Raw genomic sequence first — 11,425 nt, forward strand, 5'->3', positions numbered from 1 at the left:
CACTTCCTTTATTTCAACGTTTTTGACGTTTTGTGTCCTTTGAACAACTCTAATATAGGATTAACCAATCCCTTTTATAAATGAAAGTTGAGGGTCTAGATTAATTCTTTTAATAGCTTTCCTATCTATCAAGGTTTCCTACTAATTCCTTAAAGAAATAATTCTAATGATATTAGATTTCTATTTAAAATTGATATCTATTATATTATAAAATCCACCTGCAATTTAAAAACTAAAATCATGGAGGTCAATGAGGCCAAAACGTCACATGGGTTTTACCATTCTCTAACTTGGCCCATTAGACAGATTGTGCTAATGTTAAATTTTAAAATATTTTGAAAATTGACTCAACTTTAAGATTCTATAATAAAAAAACATTTTATATGTGATCACGACTTTTAAAATCATTAATATTCTCAATATATAATTAGATTCATTAATGTCATATTTCGATTAAATATTAATTTGAGTTATGGCGATTGTATGTCATCTATGCCATACTTCCTTTCATATACCACGCCATCAATACCCTATCTGATATAACCTTTAATTGAGCTTCTTTCACTTTGTCTTATCAAGACATTTTCTATATTACTTAAATCCAAACAAAATATGCACAGTATAATTGGAAATAGAAATTAAGTAAAAACAAACTTTATTCAGTACTAATATTAATGTCAATTACATAACCACTTCAAAGTAATCTATTCCATATATATAAAAGATTTCCCAAAAGACCCATCCTGGTAACATGTTATTCATAAACTTTTGTTGATAACTACTTTGTTAATTGATCAGCTATCATTTGGGTGATACTAATATTTTCTAATGACACTAATTATTTTTAGACTATTTTTTTAATTATCAAATACTTGACTTCCATATGTTTCGCATCATTCGAGTACGTTCCATTCTTAGAGAAAAACATAACTACGGTATTATCATAATATATCTTCAATGGCTTAACTACAGAGTTGACAACTCCAAGTTTTGATATAAACTTCCACAGCCAAAGAGTATGATTTGTTGCCTCAAAGCATGTCACGAATTCAACCTCCATAGTAGATAGAATAATAATACTCTACTTCACACTCCTCCATGAGATAACTCCTTTTACTAGTAGAAATACAAAATCCAATGTAGATTTTTTATTATTATAACATTACGTAAAATTTGAATCTGAGTACTTGATCACCTCTAGATGATCTGATCTCTTGTAAGTGAGCATATAGTCTTTTGTCCCTTGTAAAACTTCATAACTTTCTTTGTAGTTTTCCAATGATTTATTCTTGAGTTAGTTTGATATCTTCCTAATATTCCAACTACAAAATTGATATCTAGTCTAATATAGGTCTAAGCATACATCAAACTCCCAATAATTGAATCGTATGGAATATACTTCATCTACTCCCTTTCTAAGTAAGTTGCGGACATTGAATAAAATTGAGCTTGTCTCCTTTCCCGATAGACGCATCACTATTAGATTAAGATTGTATATTATATCTCTCTAAGACACTGTTAATATAATCTTTTTGAGACATTCCTAATAATTATTGAGATTGATTCCTAAGGATTTCTATGCCAATGACATATGTTGCCTCACCTATATCAACTATCTTAAAATTCTTAGTGAGATAATTTTTGATTTCATACAAAAAATCAAGATACTACTAGTTAACAAAATATCATCGACATATAAAATTAACATAATAAACTTGCTCCCACTGATCTTTAAATATATACACTAGTCAATAATATTTTTCTTAAATTTGAAAAAGATAATGGTATCATTAAACTTTATGTACCATTATCTTGAAACTTGTTTAAGTCTATAAATGAATTTCTTAAGTCTATTGGCTAAACTTTCATTTTCCTTTTTTTGATACTTCAAGTTGTTCCATGTAGATCTTTTCATCTAAATTTTCATTTAAGAAAGCTATTTTCACATCTATCTGGTGTAACTCTAAATTATAACTCTTCTTTCATGACATCCATCAACTTGATAAAATTATTACTTTTTATTACTTGTGAAAATGTAACCAGATCTTTATTTATCCCAATATCAAAGTCAAATTCTTGCAGATACACCACGTAATCATTTGAAATAATAGGTTTTCTTACTCTGAAATATCTTCTCAAAACTACTAGTGGTGAATCTTCAGTTACAATGGTTGAGTCTTTATGAAGTGGTGAACAAACTTGCTCTAACTGTTGTTCAGTTTCCTTAAGTTGTTGAAAATCTTAGAATTAATAGTTTCATGAAGATTAAGATGTAGTAGGATATCCATTTTTATTTTCTCGAGAGTTATTTTACGTGGATCAAAACTCCTACTAATCTCACTATTTTTCAAGAATCTGGCGTTTCTAGTTTCAACTATTCTCGTACTGTGGTTAGGACAGTAAAACATGTATCCTTTAGACTTTCCTGAATTACCAATGAAATATTCAAATATGGTCTTGGGATCAAATTTCCTTTCCTATGAGTTATGGATCCTTATTTCTACTGGACAACCCCAAGCATTACAAGAACAATCGTTCAAGTAGTACACCTCACATTCCTTGAGATTCATGCTCTTGTTCACCCATGAGCTTGATGTATCAGACAATTTCACAGATTCAAAATTCTTAAACATACCCTACAAAATTTTAGTTTTTTAGCGGGGGTCAAAAACCGCCGCTATTAGTAATAGTGATGGCCACGTGTAACGCCACTATAGGCGGTGTCGCTAAAGGTCATATGAGCCCTATAGTGGCGGTCAAAAACCGCCGCTAATAGCTTGTATTACCGTCGCTATAGTTATGAGTGGATCTTATAGTGACGGTCAAAAACCGTCGCTAATATGTTGTATTACCGTCGCTATAGATATAAATGAGTCCTATAGTGACGGTCAGAAACCGCCGCTAATTAGTTTTTTACCATAACTATAAATACAATTTTGAATGCTTATAGTGGTGGTAATGGCCACCGCTAATAAGATTTATTTATTTTTTTTTTTTTATTATTTCTTTTATTTTAAAATTATTTGTAATTAAATACCTATTTTTATACAACCTGTCAATTAAACTCAATTACTTAGTAAATCAATTAGTTAAGAGGAAAGTACAATAAAATAATAAGTCGATTGAATTAAGAGCCAATGCTTATAAATCCATGTTTGATGCTTAGAAATCCATGTTTATCACTCAAAAAATAAAGCTATCTATCTTGGTTGTTGTTGTGGACACTGATCATTGTCGGGTTGATTGTGCTGCTCATCAACCTACATTCATATACATTAATCAAATTAGTCATATAAATAAATATTTATTTATTAATAAAATATTTTAAAACACAACATATTCTATTATCGGTGGGAATTTACCTTTCTCATTAGAGTAATGATCAATTCCTTGAGTCTCTCTACCTCGGCATCTCTCGCAATTTGTTGTTACTCTAAAGACTCTAATTTCTTCTTCAACCTATGTACCTCAGCAGAATCGCTAGAGGAATTTTCAGAATATGACGTAAATAATTTGCTAGGAGTCGGTCCCAGGCCGACACCACGAACACGACCATGTCTATCAGGACTCAAGACTTGAGATAATACATCATTTCGACCTGTAATATCTTGAGAGTCTTCTGGTAATAAACTCAAAAGTTCTTTTATCTTGTCCTTTAAAATATTTTAAAAATTCTTAGTATCTTCAAATTCAGATATTAACATAATTGATTAATGCTTGATGAAAATTATCTAAAATTAAACTTACAATCTTTTCCGCCATGACCAAATCATTGGGCTTGTGTGTCATGAGAAATAAGATTGTTCGACTTGGCTCAGTATTTTGTTGAACTCTTTAATTTCTATGTGCATCACATTAAGACAATAACAACAAGATTAGTTTATAATATAAATAATTGGGCACAGAATTGATAGACAACATAATAAAAATATATATATACCTCATCATATCTTCCCCACAGGTTGTCCATGGCTAGCTCGCATTATTTCAAACCTTTCTCCGGACTTTAGATTCTATAATGAGAGGCATCGAATGCGGCCTCTTTTTCTTTTCGACTTTGTCCTCTCACCAAATGAACTCTGTCCAGGTTCCATCTGCAAATGTAAAGTGCAACAGAAAAATGAATTATTTATTCACATAATTATGTTTTATGTACTAATTGTGGAAAAGCATATACAACAAGTTATGCTTTATGTACTACTAAAACAATTTAGATTCATTAACACATCATACAAGGACTAGCATTAAAAAGAAAAATTTGTCAAGTTGTTAAGTTGAGTCAATATAAGGTTCAGCATTCTCACATGAGTCATAAATGAGAAAACAAAAGCATTCATGATATGAAAGATTTCTTAAGTGCACAAGTGATTTACCTGTCTTGTAGAAAAGTGTCTTTGGCAATCCTCTTATCTACTACTGCAACATTTGCATAACAGGCAGATTTCACAAATTGAAGTGTTTTCTATTCTGCCGATGTCCATTGATCCAGCTCTGTGAAGATTTCAACCCATTGGATTGTAGCTCCTAAATTCCTGCATATTTGCATGCTTTAAAATCTCATTTACATATTCATTTCCAGAAAATGAAGCATGATGAACAAGTTGAGAAGCATCTGCTATGAAGGTAATGCATGTCCAAAATGAACAAAACCAGTATAGTAGTGTTTAAGATATTATCTATTGAATGAAATAGAAAGAATAACAGGAAGGATGTGTGCTGCCAGAGCAAGCATAATTATGCTACATAGCACTATAAAAATGCAATGCGAGAATCCGAGAATCTGATAATCAAATGGATAACAGTGTAGTATTTTTATAAGAAAACTTTTTTAGCCTAAACAGGTCCTTTGAAAAAATTTATTTCCAGAAAAAAGATCAGCCAAACAAATTTTATCCAAATGAGCCTTAAAATAAATTTCCATTAAGAAGGTGTGTAAAAGATACAAACATACCAAGAATATAGCAACAAATTCTAAAAAAATGAATGCAGGTGAGAAGGAATGTATATTCTGATGGTTGTTTAATTACAGACCATTGAGAAATTTATGGAGGTGTGTTTAAGGAGTGCTAAGTGACCAACTCGCCTAAAGCAAGTTAAAAAGGATAAACTTTTTAAGATGGCAGCAAGACCATCTGACTTAATATTTATTTATTTTTCATTTTAAAACAATCCCACAAAATCCCATTTTTAACTACTAAACAAGTCCTACAAATTGCGTGTTTGAACCCAAAAATAAATCCCCAAAGAGCCAGTTGTTTGACAACTCGAGAATGTCCCACCAGATGTGGATTTTTGCTGTGGAAGCAGTCTACAATGATGATAAAGTTAGTCCCAACTTGGTGTAAAATCAGTCCATAAGTTTGAACAGTGTACCACAACTTAAATGTGGTTAGAAATGTTGCATCACTGAGACAACAAAAAAAGGAACAAAAGGTCTCCTTCACTTGAATACAAGAATAGAAAGAGAACTTCCATATGGGATTAAGTTTTATCTATCTAATCATGCAGCAGTTAATGAATCAGATTTAGTTAAATCATGTTTGAACACAGAAATGTTAAATTATGGTTGAAAACCATAACTATGGAGACCGAGATTTGCATCCAATAAATCAGATCAAACTTGAATTTATTTCAAAATCACGTTACTAGTACTTTATGCAATGTGCAGTTTGGGTTTGAACCAAACGAGTTTGACTTAAAAACACCAAGTTCACATTAGTATTAAGTCGATTTAGCATGAAAATCAGATTTTTGAAGCAAATTGATCAAAGTGATTCAGTATTTAAGCAAAAACACACAAAACAAGTTGATATTCTGCAACAACACAATTTTCAGCAAGTATAAAAATAAAAAAAAGTTCAAAGATTGACCATCGTTCATCATTGTACATCCATAGTACTAGGAGGATAAGCCAACGGATAAAATCATTGGAGTGACATTGGATTTATTGTGATTTGCCACGTTTTTCAACTCTATATATTACTCTCCATGTGGCATATTTTTGTTCCTTTCCAGCATAACATCCTCTTAGTTCACCACAATAAATTTCTATTGAAGATGACAACTTAGCAAATTGGTGACTGTCGACAATAAATTTCAACGGATCTACCTCGAGATTCGTGAAATAAGATCGCAAATGATTTTATTGATTTTTTGATGAAAAGTGGATACAGATCTCAGTGTTTCCTCTGATTAACAGTCAAATACAAAGAATAGTGATGATGTATGTTTGTAGCTTTTCTTCTCTCCGTGCTTCGCGCTTTATCGGCTGAGAAGGTTGCTTGGACGGTGGCTTTTTCTTTGTGCTTGATCTTCTGTAGAGGCTTCTGTAGATTTTCTTCTCTCCGGGCTTCGCGTTTTATCGGTTGAGAAGGTTTTCTTGGCTTCCGGAGAAGGGCTTTATGCTTGATCTTCTCTTTAGTCGGAGTCCGGATCTCTGAAGAACCTTGCTTTGTCTCTGGAGGAGGGCTTGAGAGCTTCTTCTTCTCTAGAGGGAGAGCTTCTGTCTTCTGAGAGAAAGTGATCCCATCCCCTCTCAATGAGAGAGGCTCTTGTATTTATAGACTTAAAGGTCATTTAGCTTTCCAATTATACCCCCAACTTAAAAAGGTTTAATTGATTTATTTAAAAGGTTAAATTTGTCCAAATCCAATTTTAAGGATTTAATGGATTATTATTGGGCCGAACTCATTTGTTTGGGTGTAAGGTCCAATGCTTAATGTGTGGATCACTTGAATTTGCTTAGGTCATGGACTTTATCTGCGAAAGCCAAAAACCCAGACTTGTAAGAGGCACGTTCCTATTTAATGGACTTAATTTGAATTTGAGGCCCATTATAAAATTAGGGATAAAATTTGTAAAGGCCTCCTCAAAATTTTGATGCCTACAAATGCCCCCTCAAGGATGCATCATCGAATGTGAGGTTGAGGATGAGGTATCCTTGATTATGTCGGCTGACACGTGAAAGCTTCGAGTTTAGAAGGACTTGCCACGTGTCTTTGGAACCTTGTAGTAGGACTTTTTTTTTTTTTTTATAAAGATGGGTGATCCTTGAGAACAATTTAACCCACATGAAGATGTATAACCCCAGTATACTTAACTTTCTTGTAATTGAAATACGTGAGATTAAATTCATGTGAGGATCTTGCTGATGGAGACTAAAATAAAGTTGATCATGATACACAATAATCATTGATCAAAGTATTTCTCACTTAAATGCCATCCCATGCAAACCAATGGCCCATGTATTGGCTTTAGAGGCCCACATATTCAGGCCCACTGCTTTTTTTGTTTTGTTTTATTATTTATTTATTTATTTATTTGAACTTCTCTTCATAAGCAATACCAAAAGAGAACAAGACCATTCATCACGTGATTATGTCTACGTGAGATGTATGGGATCACACACTCATTTCCTCATTTCGTTTGAGTAGAGACATTTTCTTTAGATGTGAACACCATCTTTGGTGTGTATGAGAAGCATGGGAACAAACCCATGTACTTGAAGAAGCAACTTTCCTTTTAACAGAATGTCATTATAACTTCTGATTTTGTAAAGTCGTAGTGTGTGTTGCATAGGATCATGTCCCCCCAAAAATATCCAAGGAATCCTATTCTGTTGTGGTTAACACATGTATTCAAGTTTAACTCACTTTGGATGTATAGGATCAATCCCAAGACGTCCTTAAACACAAGACTTTTGTCTAAAGCAGCATAGGATCAAAACCGTGCTTTTCTTTTTCAACTTCATTCTTAGATTGTTGTGAGGGTTAAGGAGTCTGACCGCGACGCGAATTTTGGTGCGGCGCTGGATAGAATCCGATTGAAACTCTACGCTTTTGTTAAAACACCCACAAACGAGTTGAAGAATGACTCTCCTCCTTTAAATCGCTCGTACAAGTTCGGTGAAGCTTTCCAATCTTTCTCAAACACCAATAGCTGATTTCAAGAAGGGTTCTCCTCTATAAACAGAGCACAAGACTGCTATCGGCGTGGTTGAGTCCATTCTACGCTTGTTTGGTAAAAGAATGCCGATGTGTTCGAGTGATCTTCAAATTTCTAAATCACAAAAATAGCTGAAATCAGCGTTTATTTTTAGGGAATTTTTTTTGTTGAGCATTCTTGTTTGAGTTAACTCGTCAAGCTTTTGGGTTGATCTTGAAAGATTCCCACATCTGATTTTACTGAGTCGCCTCAACTTTAATTGAGCTAAGTTAAATTGACTCACAATGGGCTTCAGTTTTATTGAAAATGAACCAATGACGCTTAGTAAGGTTCAATCTTACTAAGTTAGTAAGCTTAGCTTACTATCAATTTCTTTTTTTTTTTTAATCGATTTTTTTTTTTAACGCCTTTTTGGATAAACCTTTGCGGTTTAGGAATTGAAAAAAAAACCGGAGTGTCAATAGAAGTTTTAAACAAAACTAAGATCTAAATCTCTTCGCTCTTTTCTTCATTCAGTTCGTTCTAGAGAACTCGATTGGAGCTTCTCTCTCTCAGATTTCAGCCACGAAGTCGGCCATGGAAGGTGAGTTTCATAGATCTTGAAAATCGATCTTGAATCTCGGCAACTTTCCATCTCTTTTGCTTTCTTTTCTTCCTTCTTCCCCACGTCTTTGCCCTCATCACCGTGCCGAAAAGAACTGTTTCTTCTACAAACAGGTCCAACGAGTTTGGTGAAGCTTTGCTGATTTCAAGACCGATTCTTCTCTTATAGGTAGAACACACGTCTACTACCGGCGTGGTTGAGTCTTGAAGAGATTTGCAGCAACTTGGATCATCGATTCTTGAAGGGATTTGCAGCAATACATCCATTCTTAGAGTATTACGCGCCCACAGGTATCTTCCTCTTCTTTTCCTTCTTCTTCTTTAATAATTTTTTTTTTTGTGCCCAAAACAGGGCTGCGATGATCTCCTCTATCCCTTTTTTGTTGAGAAACCCTTTTTGCTGGTTTGTTCCCGAACACAGAGGACGAACCACGAGTCTCATTCTTTCTTCAGACGACTAAAAAAAGTATTATGTATATTTTTGCTGGATTTGAAGAACTATGGGTATTATATATACATATATATAATCCATCTTCTTTTTTTTATCCAGGAAGAGAGTACGCCACACCATCGTGCCTCTATTGTTGCTGGAGGTATGTCCCCTTCTTGTTATTTTCTATTTTTCAATTTTGATTTTACTGTATATGGAAACTAGAACAGGGACTTATGCCTTCTAAAATCCCAAATCTTGTTGAGTTCGACTGTCACTTTAAATATGGGATTTATGTCCATTTGAAAACCTTGAATGAAGTCTGAATCAGAATTTCTTCTTTTCTTTTTTTTTTTTTTAGCCACCATAATAGTTCATAAACTACTAATTGGTAAGCTTAATTGATTTTTGTTGTTTCCTTGTTCTTTGTTTTTTGTTGATTATCTTTTTCCTTTTTTTTTTTCCTTATTGGGTCTTTTTTATGATTCAGAACTTGAGAATGAAATAACATTGAAACTTCTCTTTTTTTTAATTTTACAGATCCAAGACTATCCATAATATTGATATAAAGATCTGATTCTTTGGGTCGATTGCAGCTCGATTTCAGCTTCGGAACCACAAGCAGGTATGGATCTTAATCTTTCTTCCCATATATTTTCTTTAAACTTTGTCATCCTCGCATTTCCTTTCTGATGAATTGTAACCAGAAGTACAAATTGAGAACTTATAACCCTTATCAGTCAACCTTTAGAACATTTATCTGTTAGTCTGCTTAGCGGTGGCCAATGCTGAATTGTTAAAAGTATTGCTTGATAAACGGTGTACACGTAGAAGAACCATGCGACGACCCATTTGTCCAGCTAGTTGGCTGACCTCTAAAGCAACTGTTTATCAGTAATGCTTAGGAGGGGATGACGTCAACTGGCTGACAAACGTCAACTGGCTTGCAGAATTATGGGACACAAGATTTATGCACGTAGAAGATCCATGCGACGAACCATTTGTCCAGCTAGTTGACTAACCTCTAAAGCAACTGTTTATCAGTAACGCTTAGGAGTGGATGATGTCAACTGGCTGACAAACGTCAACTGGCTAAGAGAAACGCGGTACGCAAGTTTTATGAATGTAGAAGATCCATGCGACGACCATTTGTCCAGTTAGTTGGCTGACCTCTAAAGCAACTGTTTATCAGTAATGCTTAAGAGGGGATGACGTCAACTAGCTGACAAACGTCAACTGGCTTGCAGAATTATGGGACACAAGATTTATGCACGTAGAAGATCCATGCGACGAACCATTTGTCCAGTTAGTTGACTAACCTCTAAAGCAACTGTTTATCAGTAACGCTTAGGAGTGGATGATGTCAACTGGCTGACAAACGTCAACTGGCTAAGACGAACGCGGTACGCAAGTTTTATGAATGTAGAAGATCCATGCGACGACCCATTTGTCCAGTTAGTTGGCTGACCTCTAAAGCAACTGTTTATCAGTAATGCTTAAGAGGGGATGACGTCAACTGGCTGACAAACGTCAACTGGCTTGCAGAATTATGGGACACAAGATTTATGCACGTAGAAGATCCATGCGACGAACCATTTGTCCAGCTAGTTGACTAACCTCTAAAGCAACTGTTTATCAGTAACGCTTAGGAGTGGATGATGTCAACTGGCTGACAAACGTCAACTGGCTAAGACAAACGCGGTACGCAAGTTTTATGAATGTAGAAGATCCATGCGACGACCCATTTGTCCAGTTAGTTGGCTGACCTCTAGAGCAACTGTTTATCAGTAATGCTTAAGAGGGGATGATGTCAACTGGCTGACAAACGTCAACTGGCTTGCAGAATTATGGGACACAAGATTTATGCACGTAGAAGATCCATGCGACGAACCATTTGTCCAGCTAGTTGACTAACCTCTAAAGCAACTGTTTATCAGTAACGCTTAGGAGTGGATGACGTCAACTGGCTGACAAACGTCAACTGGCTAAGAAAATCGGTACGCAAGTTTATGAATGTAGAAGATCCATGCGACGACCCATTTGTCCAGTTAGTTGGCTGACCTCTAAAGCAACTGTTTATCAGTAATGCTTAAGAGGGGATGATGTCAACTGGCTGACAAACGTCAACTGGCTTGCAAGAATTATGGGACACAAGATTTTGCACGTAGAAGATCCATGCGACGAACCATTTGTCCAGCTAGTTGACTAACCTCTAAAGTAACTGTTTATCAGTAAGCTTAGGAGTGGATGATGTCAATTAGCGACAACGTCAACTGGTTAGCAGCATCACAACGTCAATTGGCTGACAAACGTCACTAGTTAGAAAACCATGCGACGAATCATTTGTCCAGCCGGTTGACTAATCTTTGAAATCAGAGCATTATTGAGCATGATGATTTTTTTTACTCTACTCTTATGTATCTCTAATCAATGTGACCCTAATACTTA

At 34.7% G+C, this 11,425-nt stretch overlaps 1 long non-coding RNA gene across 2 annotated transcripts; it reads left to right on the forward strand.

Annotated features, from left to right (window-relative positions):
* Positions 1 to 8,040: 8,040 nt before the first annotated feature.
* Positions 8,041 to 10,965, forward strand: LOC147380902 (uncharacterized). Of its 2 annotated transcripts, none has more exons than XR_015174960.1 (3): positions 8,041 to 8,838; positions 9,098 to 9,140; positions 9,518 to 10,965. It is a non-coding gene; the product is annotated as an uncharacterized LOC147380902 (long non-coding RNA). The 2 variants fall into 2 exon arrangements; XR_015174961.1 differs by having other exon boundaries at positions 8,044 to 8,838; positions 9,574 to 10,965.
* The last annotated feature ends 460 nt before the right edge of the window (positions 10,966 to 11,425 follow it).

The sequence above is a fragment of the Akebia trifoliata genome, unplaced genomic scaffold (assembly GCF_017979445.1).
Source record: "Akebia trifoliata isolate Shusen 1 unplaced genomic scaffold, ASM1797944v1 Contig00888, whole genome shotgun sequence".
Lineage (NCBI taxonomy): Eukaryota > Viridiplantae > Streptophyta > Magnoliopsida > Ranunculales > Lardizabalaceae > Akebia > Akebia trifoliata.